Source organism: Coturnix japonica, chromosome 8 (assembly GCF_001577835.2).
Source record: "Coturnix japonica isolate 7356 chromosome 8, Coturnix japonica 2.1, whole genome shotgun sequence".
Lineage (NCBI taxonomy): Eukaryota > Metazoa > Chordata > Aves > Galliformes > Phasianidae > Coturnix > Coturnix japonica.
In genome coordinates, this window is record NC_029523.1 from 9,000,444 (window position 1) to 9,017,010 (window position 16,567).

Here is a 16,567-nt window from a genome sequence, read left to right on the forward strand (position 1 = left end):
CCCCTGAAACACAACCCACATACCTATTATGCCAAAGCTAGTATTTATAGTTTCCCTCAAAAAAGGTCACCAGCTACTCTGCAGAACTACACAGCATGAGACTGCATATACAAGTGGGATGTGAGAAAAGTTGCTTAAAAAAGAACATAGAAAAATGCAGAAAGAATAGAAAAATGTTCTCTGCTTTTTTTGCCCGTTCCAAAGTTAGAAGAACTGGATTTCTGCAATGCTGAAAGCTTCCCTAAAGCTACAAATTTCCTTATTCTTGCATTAAACAACCACGGAATAAATCCTAGCAGAGCAGTACAGTAGGCCAGGTCGTAGCCGCCTACTCAGCAAGAGGTCTTGTGAAATATTTGATAGCTCTTCAAAACACATTTCCTCTCTCTGGTTTCTCTTCTGCCTTTGAAAGTTTCTTCTCCCAGTCTAAAACTCAAGTTTGCGTCAAGTTCACTTTTCATTTTGGTAAACTGACCTCAAAGTAGGAAGCACAGCAGGGAGGCTGGATGGTGGTACAGTATCACAGCACTTCCTCAGTTAAATTTTTAGCAAGTTTGTCCATTAACAAAAAATAAATATTTATGTACCTCTGGACTTTATACACAGAGATATCCCAGAAGTACATGAGTGAAACCAAAGATAATCATCAGTGTACAAAAAAGAAAAGGTAGGTACCATGCTGAGCAGAATTGGCCCTCCAGCGAAACACACAGCCTTTCTTCCCCATTCTTCATGTGGTAACATTGGGAAGCAGGTTTACTTGAAGTATTTTCAAGAAGTTACACAGAATACTAAGTTAGCTTTGGACAACATCAGGCTATTGATCAGTTCATTTCGGTTGTGAAATCCAACACCCAGCAATGACATTTTTCACATTAATTTCCAGTACAATTTTGAGATCTAATAATAATATTGGCAGTCTTATACAATGATAGCTTAGAGATTGCTTTGTTGTTCTTCCAGATAAACTATACTGCTTGGCCCTGTCTGGAGCACTAAGAAATGAAAATTGCATCCAGGCTTCATAGAGCATTTCTTAATCTTTTTCCACTGCACTCATTTCCATACATGAGACTTGTAACTTGCACTCAAGAGTATCAGATCCTTTGCTGCTCTCCCATCACAGATATCCAGATATCATGTTATCCACAACAGCAGAGGCCATGTCATGGAAAGGATGTAATCAGATGATGTTCTGAATAGGAGCTACTATAGCCCTTCAAATCATTTTGACCTTTGAAAGGTCTTACACTGCATTTGTTCTCCAAATATCCTTCTGGAAGCAGCCCTGGGCAGACCATGCTTTATGTGACTATGAGACGATCTCTTTAGACATACGCTTTTAAGCTTTAATTATTTTTAGAATTTTATAGAAAATGTTTGTTTATGGTGGATTATAGCTTAAAAAGTTTAAAAATGATTCTAAACTTAAATTAGGCAAAGGATTGCCACAAATTGAACACAGACTCAGAACTGTATCATCATAATTCCACCAAAAATGTTGGCCTGATACCAGGAACGGAATTTCATAAAGTACTTTCTTTTCAATAAATCTGAACTAAGAAATAATGGCTTTTGCTATAAACATGGAAGATTAATCGGCAGTGCTGCTTACAATACAGTATTCCACTGAATCACGGAATGGCTTAGGTTGAAGGGAAAGTGAAAGATCACGTAGTTCCAACCCTGCTGCCATGGGCAGGGTTGCCATCAGAAAGCAGAGCCAAGAAGCAGAATCAGCACGACCGCAGCACAGTGCTCCAGCAGCAGTGGTCAGGATTAGCCATCTGATGAGCAAGGTCAGATTAAGTCCATCCAAAATACTTAAGTAATTAAAGGGGGGGAAAAAAAGCCAAGAGATGATGATCATTTCTGCTGACAGAACTGTATGAATTCATGTACTCAGCCCAGTGGGACCTCTACTGTGAAAAACTCCATAGAATTTTAACTAGAGCAATTTAGAAACCAAAATATTGCTCTTTTCTGCCAGCCCTCAAAACAGTGATACAGACAACTTGTTTTCCATGAGACCACTTGGAAATACCACGTTGAATCATGTCAGTAGCCAGTTTTATTATGATTATTGGTAAGGGAAATTCATTTTTAATTTTTCCTGTTAAAGACTCCAAATCTTAGTCTGATACTGAAGTCACTAACAACTATCCGCTATTAACCTATGCACTTCTAAGAAATTTCCATCAGCTTTCATGACACAGACAAGAAGCATATAAATTAAGAGGCAAATTTCAAAACTTTTGCTTGCTGTGTACTCATGAAGATGTTATTGGTACCGTACGTATGTTACTTGGAAAGTAATGCCTCCTATTTATTTCTATGGAAACTAAAATGATACAAAGATAACAATAACAATATTTCATGAGTAAATTATTTGCTACAAAGTGCAATTTTTCAACAGTCACCACCATTAGCTATGCATTTCTGCCAGCAGTGGACACAAGCCTGCATGCTGTGCTCATAAATATCTGAATGAACATCTGGAAGATGGCTTCTTTTCCATGTCACTGTCACCACTGCTGAAATACACCATACACCTCACTCTGTGCTCACATCCACTCTTTGGTCTCCAATGTTCACAAGTGTTGATAAATGTCAACGGGTGCCATTTTTTCTGCATGGAGGATCTCAGTTCCACCCCCTTGCGTCATACACTCCCAGGTCAAATGCCACTTTGCCAGCCTGCTTATCTGCTGCCATCTGTCACACAGTAAGAAATGTAATGGAATACCGTCAGGAAGGTTCAGCCTCCACTTCCATCCCACCAACATCCATCCCAACAACACGGGCCAACATAACATGGGAAGCATTACTTTCGGAGCAACTCTCATATAACTCTCATATGTTCAAGCACCCATGTACTACCTGCAGCTAGCAGTTATCTTTATTAAATCGATAGCTACACAGGGTTAGTTGCATTGCTTGCACTCTCTTAGGGGAATACACGGTTCCTCTTTGCTTTTAAAATCTTGGCTAAACTGTGTGTGAAGCATTGATTAATCCTTGGGAAGGAGCACAGACCCTTGCAAGCTGTCTGCACATGGCTGCTGAGAGCTGCTGAACAGCAGAGTGACTTACAGGTCAGCTTACTCAGTGGTCATATTAATAATCTCCCTCTGGAATTTTATCAGAAAAATTAACAAAACTGATAGGAATGTTTGTTGCTTTGGCTTTTTTGTTTGTTTGTTTGTTTTCTAAGCACACTCACTGTCCTGTGTGTTTAAAACTAGATTGGCCCATGGAGCAAAGCATTCAGAGAACTGATAACATGGCAAGTAACATCACCAAATGTAGATATTCCCATACTTTGATGGACAAGCATCAAAAGTAACAAAACAGAACTTTCAGCACTCAGTGCTGTATGGAAAAATACTTACTGCCCTGGGGGTGATACAGCAATGTGGTTTTATTGCCTTATTTGCACATGCTGATTGGGAGCTCAGAAGCAGGTAGATAAAGCCCTGGTTAGGCCCTGGAACAGGCTGCCCAGGGAGGTTGTGGATGCCCCATCCTTGGAGGTGTTCAAGGCCAGGTTGGACAGGGCCCTGGGCAACCTGATCTAGTAAATGTGTATGTTTGGTGGCCTTGCCAGGCAGGGGGGTTGGAACTACATGATCCTTGAGGTCCCTTCCAACCCAGGTCATTCTGTGATTCTGTGATTCTATGATTCTGTGAAAGTAGCTTAGAAAGAGATGGGGTGGAGAGATTTTCCAGCATGTTGTTTTCTAAGTGGTGTTTCTGGACAAAATAAAGGCGCTTGAACTGATTCCATTAGCAGCTGTATCTGGGCCATGGGTCCTTTCCCACACATATATGTTTCACAAAGAATCACAGCCCAGAAGTAGGTGGATCCACATGTGTGTATTTGTACACCTAGGCCATCAGGAAGGAAAACAGCCCTGGGGCAATGGCTAAGGCCATGCAGGGCAGCGAGGCTCACTGTGAGCTGCATTCCCAGGAAGCGATGACACAAGATGAAGTGCATGAGAACATTCTGCAACATGAGCTGCTCTCTGAAGGTCACCACATCCTTGCAGCACGTGGCTCTGCACAGGGATCCCACCAGCTACAGACGTGCCTTGGAGGAGACTAGCACCAATATGCAGTACCCCTTGCAAATAGCAGCATCAAGAACAGTACTCACTGCAGACAGTGGCTCTCTTTGATGCTTAAAATATTTTGTCAGTAAGGTGTTAAACATTTGTGGTTTTTAAAATAAATACTAGGGGGAACAGCTTTACAACTAGTGCTGTGTTAAATAAACTCTGACACTTTTCCTAGCTGAAAAACACGATTGGAGTCATTCAGCCTTACTAAAAGGGGATTTGCTATATTTTAGGAAAGGGATTAGAGTATAAACCCTGCTATCCTCAGCAGATAGATTAATACAAGTTTATTATACTGCTTTAGTCCTGTCTTTCTCATATTCTCTCTTATTCTATTTTTTCTAATTTTGTTTCAGATCCAAATAGATGCAATAATAGCACAAATCAATCCCAGGCTAAGGAAAGCTATAAAACACACCAGAGTATGGTTTGGCAGGGCACATTCTGCCTTTAAGTGAGGATTAAAAAGAGACTGATAGCTCAAAATGAAATAAACATATGCAGCAATTAGTACAAATTCCTATAATACTGAATTATTTCTCAGTTATTATTCAGCTGAAAAAGGCCAGTTTTAACAGCAGTTTTCCTTTTTATGGGCATAATTTAGGACTTCTATTGAGACACTTAGGATAGGAAACTGCCACTGATACCAAAGTTGTATGAGGATTTTAGTTAGAATTTTAAGAAAACTTAAATCCATAGCAGTGTCTGCAAGTTAGACTGAGACTCATTCTAAAGGCCAGCAAGAAGGCCTTTAAACCAGAACTCTTGTAAGAAGTTCAGCAGAGATCAGAAGGATTTCAGGAAACTGAATCTGATACAGACTGAAATTATTAGGAGTAAGACATTTATCTTAATCCTATTTTCATAATAGGAAACAGCCCTCTGGCTGACATTTCAGAAACCAAGAGCTTCTAAGAAAATCTGAGACATTCTCTGGGAGACTACGGGTGATTAAAGCCAGTTTTCCTGTGTTCTATCAAGGTTATGGCTCTGGGACTTCCAGGCATGAGCTGCTCAGCTCAGATCTGCTGCATAGCAAGCTTACTCACCTTGGGCAAAACATCAGGGGGACAATCTGATCTGGAAAGCTGATGCAGGGCTTTTTAATATATAGAACCCTGAAGACACCATCTTTTTAGCCAGTTCTCTTACACTTGCATGCCAGGAGAGGTAGCAATACCCTTACAAGACATTTGCACATTCCCCATGCACTGATAACTGCTTGCACTGCACTTTGTTCTGACAGCTGGGATCCAAAGCAAGCCTTTGCGGTATAGCAGTGACCATGAGCAACACAACGGCCCATCACAATGGAACACAGAACAACAAAGTACCTGTCCAGCACTAGTATGTCAAGGGGAGGGGAAAAAAATGTACTTTCACTGCAGCCAGTAATGGTTTTCTATGATGTCAGTGCATTGCCTTGCCTCCTGTAACCTTTGCTGCAAGTGCAACGCTTCCTCAATACAAGGTTTAAGCGTTCAAGAGGAAGATTTACAGAACTGTTGTAGTTCCCAAGAACACAGATGAACAAATGGACAGTTTGTGTAGTTTGGGTCTCTTTCAGCTTCAGCACTGAAGGTGTAAGCTAAAGGTGAGTTATAGTTACATCTGTGCTATGATTTCTAAAGCAGGCACAAGCAGCCCAGTAGCAATGAAGCACTACCATTTTGTTTGTTTCAAAACAAAAGAAAGAGGTCTGAAATCTAAAGGAACAAAAATTTAAACTCAGTTGTACTAAAGACCAGCTCATCTAGCCATGTTTAAAGGGAAAGCAGAAGTCAGAGCTGGAAGAGCTAAGGGTCCTCTTCTATCCATTAAGTCCTGCATTGCAAAAGCCAGAAAGTGATCATTCTGCAGGGAACCCAACTGGAAAACACTGGAGGTTCCCCATGTACATTGCTGTTGGACTAACCAAGACCAGGACTTGGATCTGTGAAACGTTTCTCAATACAGTGAAAAGTCTGAAGATGAAAATATTAGGGGACACTTTAATTAAATTTAGTTCCATCAAACACTTTATAGCAGAAAAAAATTTCCGACTTCTTCATGAGTTACCTTTATGCTATCAAATATTTAAACCATTTCTTGCAACCTCACCAGCCTCATCATTTGTAAGGCAAAATGACCTACAGTAACACATTTACTCGTACTATTGCTGAAGGAGGAACAAATTTTATCTGCTATGCTGCAATGAGGCCAACAATTGGCATGAGCAATCCATACTTAAGCACTAATGATTGCATTAACTCAACTTATTTTCTTGATTCTTAGAATTAGTGTACTATGGTTAGGCTGCAGTTGATGATCTTCAAGGTCTTTTCCAACCCGGGTAATTCTATGATTTTATGATGACCAGTACACCAAAGTCCACACACTAGTCATGTTCTCTTCCATTTCTGGATATACTGTTAATGTTAAATGAACAAGTTCAAGACTATTCTCTTAAAATCCTATTACTGGTCACCATCTAGCTTGCTCATTCAGGACTCTTCTGAAAACTTGGAGATATTTTACATATCACCTTACTAATTTCAAGGAGTCATATAAATTTTTTTTCTAAAAATAAGTCATCGGTGTTTGGTCCACCATCACAGTTTCCAGAAAGGAAATTACAGCAGCTAAGACATCACGCTTTGAGTTCTTGAGATGGATATTTTAACACCTTGAATTTTTGCCATAGAAATTTCTTCCATTAAATGAATCAGAATCTGGGGGGGAAAAAATGAGTAAAAAAAATAATACTACAATAGGCTGTGATTCATGTTTTCAGTGTTAAGTGGCTGCAAGCATGCACACCATGTAAGCAAGGAGAAGAAACCCAGGCTAGTATATGCAACAGCAAATATGTGACACATCCACTGGATTTCAAAGCTGCATCACCGGCAAAGTGCTTTGACTCCATCATGATGAGTCCAGTAGGAAAATATGAATGTAAAGTAAGTTAGAAGGAATAGTTGAGGAAATTCTGGCGGTAGGAATCCTTTCCTGAACATTAGGTAAAATTTTAGTGACAGAATCACAGAACTGAAGGGCTTGGAAGGGGCCTCAAGTGATCATCGAGTCCAGACCCCTGCAAAGCAGGCCCCCTACAGCAGGCTGTGCAGCTCAGTGGCCAGGCTGGTCTTGAATATTTTCAGAGGAGGAGAATCCACAGCCTCCCTGGGCATCCTGTTCCAGTGCTCTGTCACCCTCACTGTGAAGAAGTTTCTTCACATGTGGGTGCAGAACTTCCTATGCTCCAGTTTATGATCATTTCCCCTCGTCCTGTCCCCAGAGACCACTGAAAAGAAGCTGGCCAGGTCCCTTTGTCTCCCAGTGATGTTAATTGTGATGATGTTAAACACACATGGTATAGAGAATTTGCAAGAACCACTTGGCATCTAAAATCTTTCATTTCAAACCTGGAACTTGATGACAGCTGTACACTGACTTATCACTATGTAGAAACTCCATGTAGGCCAGCAAGATGCAGGGAAGTAAGGAGACAAGCTGTAGGTAGGCATGGCAGCTAACTAATGGCACCTATGCCTGAAGTGAAATGATTCACCATTTTCCCTACTAATACCAGAGATATGGTAGTAAGGAAGGAGAGTTTAGAGAAGTGCATTGCCATAAAGAAGCAAGCATTCTGATCATGGTTTGCTTACACAATTTTGAAGCTACATATTTTAAATTGACTACTTGTGCAACTTGGCCAGTGGTTTCCAATAACAAGGTGGAAATACAGATCACATCTTTACTGCACAAAGCAATAAAACAGCAGTCGGCAGCCAGTGCTTGCAAACATCCATCTTGCCAAAACACCCAAGGTAACTGCATCAGTCACTGGCTCTGCATACACAAGCTGAGGACTGGTGGTAGCATGGTCTGACAATCAGATTGAATTAGTTTACTTATGAGTGTGCCTCAGTCTACAGAACATAATCATATCTCCTATAAATCAGCATAATGTCATTGATCTGTCCTATTTTGGGCTGAGTTTGACCTGTAATGCAGGTTCACACAGTACAGGCAGGTGCAGAACCCGTAGTTCAGACATCACACCTGAGGTCTACATTCTGGACACGCAGCACAGACCTACATGACTCCCTTGTGCTTTCCAGCACTTCCCAGAGGTCAGTTTGATTGCTTTCTGAGCCACATCTCTCTCCTATCAATTACTATAGAAAAAGGTTGTCTGAAGTCCATACAGCACATAAATGAGAGCAACTACCATTGCAAATACCACTTTCCGAAGTAGTAAGTTAGCTTAGAAGGAGGGGAAAAGAGAATTAAGTTTCTTTATTCTTAAAAATTATATGCTTTTTTAATATGCTTTTCTTCAGGAATCAGTCTGGCCTGCAAAACTGAATTTGTACCTGGTATGGACTGCGGTTTATTTTCTGAAGATTTTCAACTTGATATATACTCAACAATTTAAGAGATTAAAGTAACTATTCTTGGCCAAGTAAAATACAAAAGATGTTTTCAGAGCATGAGTGCTTCTTTTCTTTCAGAGTATGTAGTCATAGCAGATCAGTAAGAGGACGAACAAAACCAGAAATTGCTATTTTTCCTTGCGCTGGTTTCCCAAACCACTGTGATGATTCTTCACAAGCAAACAAAGCTGAAAGCTTCATTAAGGAAGTACTCCTTGGCTATAAGCATAAAGTTTTCTTTCATTGCTAAATGTCAATAACAGATCCAACGTTTACATACAAGAATGATAGGACTGAGAGTTTCTAATTTTATCTGGTGAGTTCAGGCAAATTTAAACCCCTCGTAGGAATAGCCCAAGGAGGAGGAAGGTCCCATGCACATGGCCATCTTCTGCTCATTGCCATTCAGTACTGACTGCAGCATGATGCATCGCCGCAAGGCAGACAGGCCATGCAGACGTGACTGGCTGCTGATGTGCTCCGGCTGCTTACATTCTTGAGTAGTATCATGCATGTGGTGTGGAACAGCAAAGAGAAATAGTTTGACATTTTGAGGAGCAGGGAGGAAAGGCTGTGGTTTAGTACGTTCCCTCCCACCCCTCCTGCAGCAGCCCCCCACAGCCTGACACCAAGCCTGTTTTTCTTCAGTCTGGATATCAGCACAGGAGACGTGAGTGCCGGAGTGTTTCACAGCTTTGCCTAGCAATTATCTTTTATCTTTTGATAACATGCTGTACTCTACTCCTTCACACTCAAGAGCTTTCCTGCCACAGGCATTCTGTGAAGCAGCTCTGGAAACTGCTGTCCACTTAGTTTGGTGCTTCCTCTCCTTTTAAAAATATTTATATTGGAACAACCTATTGAAATATGCAAGTGTATACAGCAAATACCTTGAAACAGGAGACAACCAATTCTGCTGCCTTCATCTACTTGTTTGCTTGCTGCAGCAGAGAGAAGCCAAAGTACAGGGCTAGTCTTCAGGCTTAGACTAAAACCACTGGAACATGGAAATGAGTTCTTCCATTATCAGATAGAGTTTTATTTAGCCATTTGGAAAAAGATTCTCAAATCACACTGGTGAGGTTAGGGAAGGTCACAAAAAATGAGAGAAAGTCTCTGTCCAAAAAAAAACACTCATCCAAATTATTTCACTGTGTAAAATTCTAAACATGGAAAAAATACAGAAAAGGATAATAATGGCAATCTTCATGAACAGCTGTAGGATACATTTAACTTGCAGAGGGATAACTCCAAAGCAGCTTTAAGCCATCTTTGCAGACCCTACAGCTGAGGCCAGATGAGCCTATTCAATCACAGAATGTATCTCATAGCATCCTGCTACAATTCAAACCAGCTATTTCTGACCCTGGGGCTACTGAAGTTTACTACAAGCAGCACGTGTTGCCTTGCAGCATCTCTCTCAGTACCTGTTAACAAGATGGAAAGAGAATGGAGAAAGAAGTTGAGGTCTTTTTAAAGCATTTAGTTCATTTTCAATTATTTATAAAACTGTGATTTTTTATTGCATTTGGAAAGATTCATTTATTCATTTATATTTATTTCACGCTAAGCATTCATTTCTCCTTCATCCTCCTTTGTACCCCTTGCATCATCTCTGCAGTATTTCCTCATTAGCTATGCCTCACTTGCTATTTAGAAGTACCATTATTTGTTGGAACTATATCTCTGTGATATAATTTTATCAGCCTTTTTCTTGAAAAAATAAAATTAAAAAAAAAATGACTACATCAGGTGTTTCAGATAAATGGGAAGTTTACACAATTTTCTTTCAGTGTCATTTCTCCAGTAAATCAAGGCACTCTTAACACTCTTGATCCAAATGATGCTAATATCTTTTCTTTGGCTGATATGGTTGCCTTAAGTTCTCTGATAAGAACTATGTAAGTAGCTGAAAAGTGGCTTGACATGTTCCTTCTGTTCATGTCAGATGTGCAACAGAATCATAGAATATTCTGATCACTCAAAGCACAGAATCATGGGATTGGACAGGACCTCTGGAGATCATCTACTCTAACCTTCCTGCTAAAGCAGGATACCTACAGTAGGTTGCACAGGAAGGAGTCCAGGCAGCTCTTGAATATCTCCAAATGAGAGTCCACAACTTCCCTGGGCAACTTGTTCCGGTCTGGAACTTCACATGTTCCAGCTTGTGTCTACTGCACCTTATCCTGTCATAGTGCACCACTGAAAGGAGTCTGGCCACATTCACTCGACTCCCACCCTTTAGATATTTATAAGCGCTGACCAGATCATATCTCAGCCTTCTCCTCCAAGCAGTCTCAGTAAACAGAGTCAAAATCCTTGCAGAAATCAAGGTACTCTGCCCTCCACACACCTATCCAGCCAGACATGGCATCACAGAAGGCTACCTGACCAGTTTAGCAAGACTTCCCCTCAGTGAATCCATGATGACTATTCCTGATAATCTTCCTCTCTTCCAATTGCTTGGAGATGATATCCAGAACGAGCTGCTCTGTCACCTTCTCAGGAACAGAGGTGATGCTGACTTTCCTGTAATTTTCTGGCTTCTCCTTCCTGCTCTTCTTGAAGGCTGAGTATACTGTCTACCCCCATCCATTCAGACACCTCTCCCATTTTGAAGACTATAGAGAGTGGCTTGGCAATCACTTCTGCCAGCTCCCTCAGTACTCATGGGTATATCCTACCAGCATTCATGGATTTCTGTGTGTTGAATTTGTCTAGACTATCTCTGATCAGATCCTCCTCAATCAAATAGAAGTCTTCCTTTCCCCTCTCTCCTGAGAATCTCCAGGGTCTGAGATTCCCAAGGGGTAGTCTTAGCAGTAAAGACTGAAGCAAAGAAGGCATTCAGTAACTCTGCCTTCTCAGTGTCCTCTGTTACCAGGGCACTCACTTCATTTAGCAGTGGGCCCACATTTTCAATAGTCTTCCTTTTACTATTGAGTATCCTTAAAGAAGACAACATTCCCATATTTCTCTCAAGCAGTCAGACCCTTTTTCCACATTCCATAGATTTGCTCCTTCATGATTTGAGTTTTCCCATGAGCTCCTTACTCATCCACACCACTCTCCTGCCACCTCTGCCTGATTTCTTATTGCTAGGGATCCACCAATCTTGAGCTTAGAAGTGGCTCTTGAATGTCAACCAACTCTCTTGGACCCCCATATTCAGTGCTCTTACACATGGGAATATCTCCAAGTAGGTCCTTGAAGAGATCAGAGTTGGCTTTCCTGAAGTACGGGGTTGCAAACCTTATTGTCCTGTTTCTTCCATGTAAGATCCCGAACTTCACTATCTCAGGGTCGTTGCATCCAAAGCTGAGTGCAGACTTCACATTTCCAACCAATTCTCCCTTGTTTGTAAGAACAAGTTCCAGAAGTACATCTCCCCTCGTCAGCTCCTCCACCACCTGCGTCAGATAGTAATCCTCCATGCACTGTAGGAACCTTCTGGACTGTGTGTGCCTGCAGATATCAGGGTGGTTGAAGTTCTCCACGAGAATCAGTGCTCACCATTGTGATGCTACTTTCAGCTATCTGTGGAAGGCCTCATCAATTTCCTCCTCCCGATCAGTTGGCCTGTAACAAACACTCACAGTGCTGTCATCCACATTTGTGTGCCCCTTAATTCTCTCCCATAAGCTCTCCACTTTTTCATTATTTATCCCTTGACAGAGATCCATACATTCAAGTCATTCTCTCACGTAAGGAAAAACTCCACTGCCCCGCCTAGTTGATCTGTTTGTCCTAAAAAGTACTTACCTGACAGCATTTGAGCTGTCCCACCATGTCTTCATGATTGCAATGAAATCACAGCCCTGCAACTGCACAGATATGTCTAACTCTTCCTGTTTATTCCCCATGCTGTGTGCATTGATATACAAGCACTTCAGAGAAGAAAAGGGAGCAGAGGAAATAGGTTTCCCTAAAGGGATGCAAGACAATCCCCCATAGGTATACACACAATTGAGGTGGTTGGCCTTCGGGCTCATGCAGTACTGCAAGATATAATCTTGATTAGGCTACAGTACTGGGATATAACTGATATAAACAAATCCCTGAGAGGGTTCTGGAAAAAAAATAAAAGAGAAGATCCTTCAGCACAGGCATGTTAACATCACTTGAAGTAGGCAAGAATCAGAGCCAACGAGAAATTTATTAGTTAAAATAGTAGAAAAGGTGAAAGCCCCGGGACAAGGGAGAGCTCTCTCTTTCCCTTAGAGTTTAGAATCCACCCGATTATAATGTTGTTGGGCTAAATGCCATTAACACCATGTCAAACTAGACAGGAATCCTCCTCAGGCACTGACTGGTAGTATTAATAAAGGAATTCTTCAAAAGGTTAAATGAGGTAGCAAATGCCCAGAGAAACAAGAAAAGGCCAGTGGTCTATTTATAGCTACTTCATATCTCTTAACTTTGCAAATCTCACGTACATGTCAGTCAGGTAAGGTAATTAGCCCATTATTTTCACTGTATAGGAGCAAAGCCAAAGAACATGTTGAAACTACTTAAATAATCGAGAACTAACACCAAAACTTTGATCAAATCACTATGCTTTGTACCAAGAATTTTGAATTCCCAAAGGAAAAACTAATTATGAATCTCATCTCCTTCTTCTTTCTTTATTTCTTACGTTTCACCATTTCAAGAATAAATTCTCAAAATTTTCACCTCCTAACTCAAATTTGCCCTATAGTGGATACTAATGGATAAATAAATAATTGTCCTCAGAAAGTAAGAAGTTTTCACCAAAAAAAAAAAAAAAAAAAAAAAAGAGCAGAGCCACAGCAGAGTGACTAGAACATGAAAACAATTCTATGGCAACAATAACAGCAGAAATGGTAAATGACCAGGTTCCAGTGCCTAGATTGTAGAAGAGTGCTGATAAGGTGCTAAACCCAGGCAGGCAGGGAGATCAGATCCAGAACTTAAGAGCTGCTACCACAGCAATTCCTCAAAAAAGCCCAGAGATGCAAAGGCTGGTAGCCCAGGCTGCTCCTCCATCTCCAGGCGCACAATTAGACCAAGACTTACTAGATGACAAGAGCTCCGTTGGCTGGTACAAGAATGGATCTATATTATCTTGAGAGGATAATGAAAAACATCATTTGGAAATCATAATTCATGTCCACTGTCTTTCTTTACATTCGTTCAAGCTAATCCATAAGCAGAGAACGTAAGCAAACAGGAAAAAAAAAAAAAAAAAAGCTAGTACCTGATAAAACAAATGTAGAACAGCATCCAAAAGACAGAGATGGTTATTTAAACTGAGGAAAATGAACAGTTTAAACGTGGTGATTGTGAGTGGTGCTCATGACAGATTGTGCTTGGTTGAAATGCTGTGTGGGGGTTTTTTTCTGTTTCTTTCCACAGAACGATTTGTATATGAACATCATGATGCTGGGCACAGGTGATGCCTCCCAACATTCCTGGTTGCCAGAAGTTTGCTGGCATAAGCCTGTCCTGGGCCTTCCCAACAGGAAGTTACTCTTCCAGTGGAAAAAGGAATCAGATTTGTTTATTCAAGTATAAGCACTGAAATTGAATCTCAAAATACCCCAAGGAAAATGTTCACAAAGAGATAAAGTTCCTTTACAGAATTTCATCTAGGAACGCACACGAATAAGGCCCTGGCTGTTTGAAGAATTCTCTACACTGAAAGGGCAAATGTTAACTGGAAAAGTAATTTCAACTTATTAAACTTTTACAGTAATTACTCAGTTCCTCCAAGGAAACAGAATCACTTCTAAAACTCACAATCTGCCATGTCTAAACAGGTGTGGAACAGGAACATATATATGCATATAGACATATAAGACAATATAAAATACACATAAATAGAAGCCAGACGCTTTAGTAAAAAGCCAAAGCAGAGAAAGCACAAACTAGCCAGAATTTCAACTGTCAGAGGATATTTTCCAGGACTCCTGTTCAAATTAAAAAAAAAAAAAAAAAAAAAAAATTACAGGCAAGCAGTAAACGTGTAACCCAAATTATTTTTACTGTCATTTTGCAGAGTATAGGAACATTACATTTCAGTGCTTCTGTTTCTATGACAAGGATAGTGCAGCAAACTGTCCAGAAACGGACATAGCAAATGGACATAGCAACTGTCTGACAACCATCCAAAGAGGAGTGGCTTAGAATAACTGAACTCTTCCATATGACGCAGGGGAACAGACCTAATGACCAATGAAGTATTCCTTCCAAACATGCTTCTGAGATTATATGCTGATTAAATACCTGTTTGCATTGCCAGTTTATTTCCTCATTTTGCTCTCAGTTCATCAGACTTAGATCTGAATCACATGATGACGTGCATATTAGGACCTATGAATAACTGCCCACCCCCTTTGTATGTCTGCCCCAGACATTCCTAGTCCTCCTGCAACCCTTTTCCCTTAATTTTATGATAATTTACTCTCACCACATTCCAGCTGTAACCCTTATACGCAAACCTCCACCTGAGCCTTGCATGCAGAGAACAAGCATGAGCAGTAGGACATTCCTGTGGTGTGTTCCCCACAGATCTGCCAAAAAGATGCCCTTGATAGACTGCAAAAAGACAAGATTATCACATACAATTAGTTGACCAGAAAGGATCTGAGCCAGGCTTCCCTGCTACCCATGACCTTCACATTTTAAATAAACTTGGAAGAGTAACCAGCCATTAGAGACAAATCTGAGATGGAGCTTAAGGAAATGAGTAGCAGCGCACTCCCCTTGCTGTTAGAAATGGTTTGTTTGAATTTTCTTCAAGGCAGGCAAACAAAAGTCAGGTCTGAAATGCCTCTTGTGGGGCCTTGAGGACACTGCTCAGAGGAGGATGGACCATGCAGCCGTTGCAGCGCTATTGTAAGACCCAGGCACTGTCATTCTTGGAGACATCAGCCAACCCAAGGTGAGCCAGGTGCACAGCAGTAGGACAGCAACTACAGTTTCACTGCAGCCTCTTCAGACCAGGAATAATATGGGTTGCTCTGAAAGTAATGCCTCCTATTTATTTCCATGAAAACTATGACAGATCAAAAGAGAACAATAACTTATAAAATTATTTGATAGAGCAAATTCTCAGCCACAAAACACTCTTTTTTTTAGCATATTTACCACTGTACATTTTCTCCAGCAGTGGACCCAAGCACTATGTCACACTCATAAAGATCTGCACTGGCAGAAGTGGCCCACTGTGTACAGAGGAGCTCACTTCATATACACTTCTATGACATCATGGGCCAACATAATAACATGGGAGATATTACTTTTGGAGCAACTCTCATATATTCACGCACCCATGTACTACCTGCAGGTAGCAGTCATCTTTACAGTTGTCCCCCCATTAAATTGATAGCTACACAGGGTTAGCTGCATTGCTTGCACTCTCTTAGGGGAATACACAGTTCCTCTTTGCTTTTAAAATCTTGGCTAAACTGTGTGTGGAGCATTGATTAATCCTTGGGAAGGAACACAAACCCTCGTGAGCTGCCTGCACATGGCTGCTGAGAGCTGCTGAATAGCTGACTTACAGGTCAGCTCACTTGATTTGTTTTTGGAGTAAGCTTCATCTCCATCAAAATACTTTAAATCTGTTATAAGTGTTCACAACAGATTTCTGTAATCACAGAATTTTAGGGGTTGGAAGGGACCTCTGGAGATCAAGTCCACCTCCCTGCTAAAGCAGGTTCCCTACAGTAGATTGCACAGGAAAGTGTCCAGGTGGGTCTTGAATATCTCCAGAGAAGGAGACTCCACAACTTCTCTGTGCAGCCTGTTCCAGTGCTCCGTCACTCTGACAGTGGCAAAACTCTTCTTCGTGTTAACATGGAACTTCCCGAGTTCCATTTTCTGCCCATTACCTCTCGTTCTGTTGCTGCATGACACTGAAAAGAGCCTGGCCTCATCCACTTGTCTCCCACCTTTTGATATTTATAAATAGGGATGAGATTCCCCCTCAGTCCCCTCTTCTCCAGGCTGAAGAGTAGCAGGTCTCCGAGCCTTTCCTGGTATGGGAGATGCTCC

The 16,567-nt window shown here is 41.1% G+C and overlaps 1 protein-coding gene across 6 annotated transcripts in view; it reads right to left on the reverse strand.

The window, feature by feature from the left end:
* ODR4 (odr-4 GPCR localization factor homolog) overlaps window positions 1–16,567 on the reverse strand; it is an 80,245-nt gene that overhangs the window by 13,629 nt on the left and 50,049 nt on the right. For 3 of the 6 annotated variants that reach the window (XR_004308221.1, XR_001556822.2, XR_001556820.1), the window contains exon 16: window positions 9,557–12,127. The exons of 2 other annotated variants lie outside the window; for them this stretch is intronic. The gene's annotated coding sequence lies outside the window, so the exon portion shown is untranslated. Of the gene's footprint in view, window positions 1–9,556; window positions 12,128–16,567 lie in introns of those variants that run through there. One more of the 6 variants, XR_001556821.1, reaches the window with a different exon arrangement.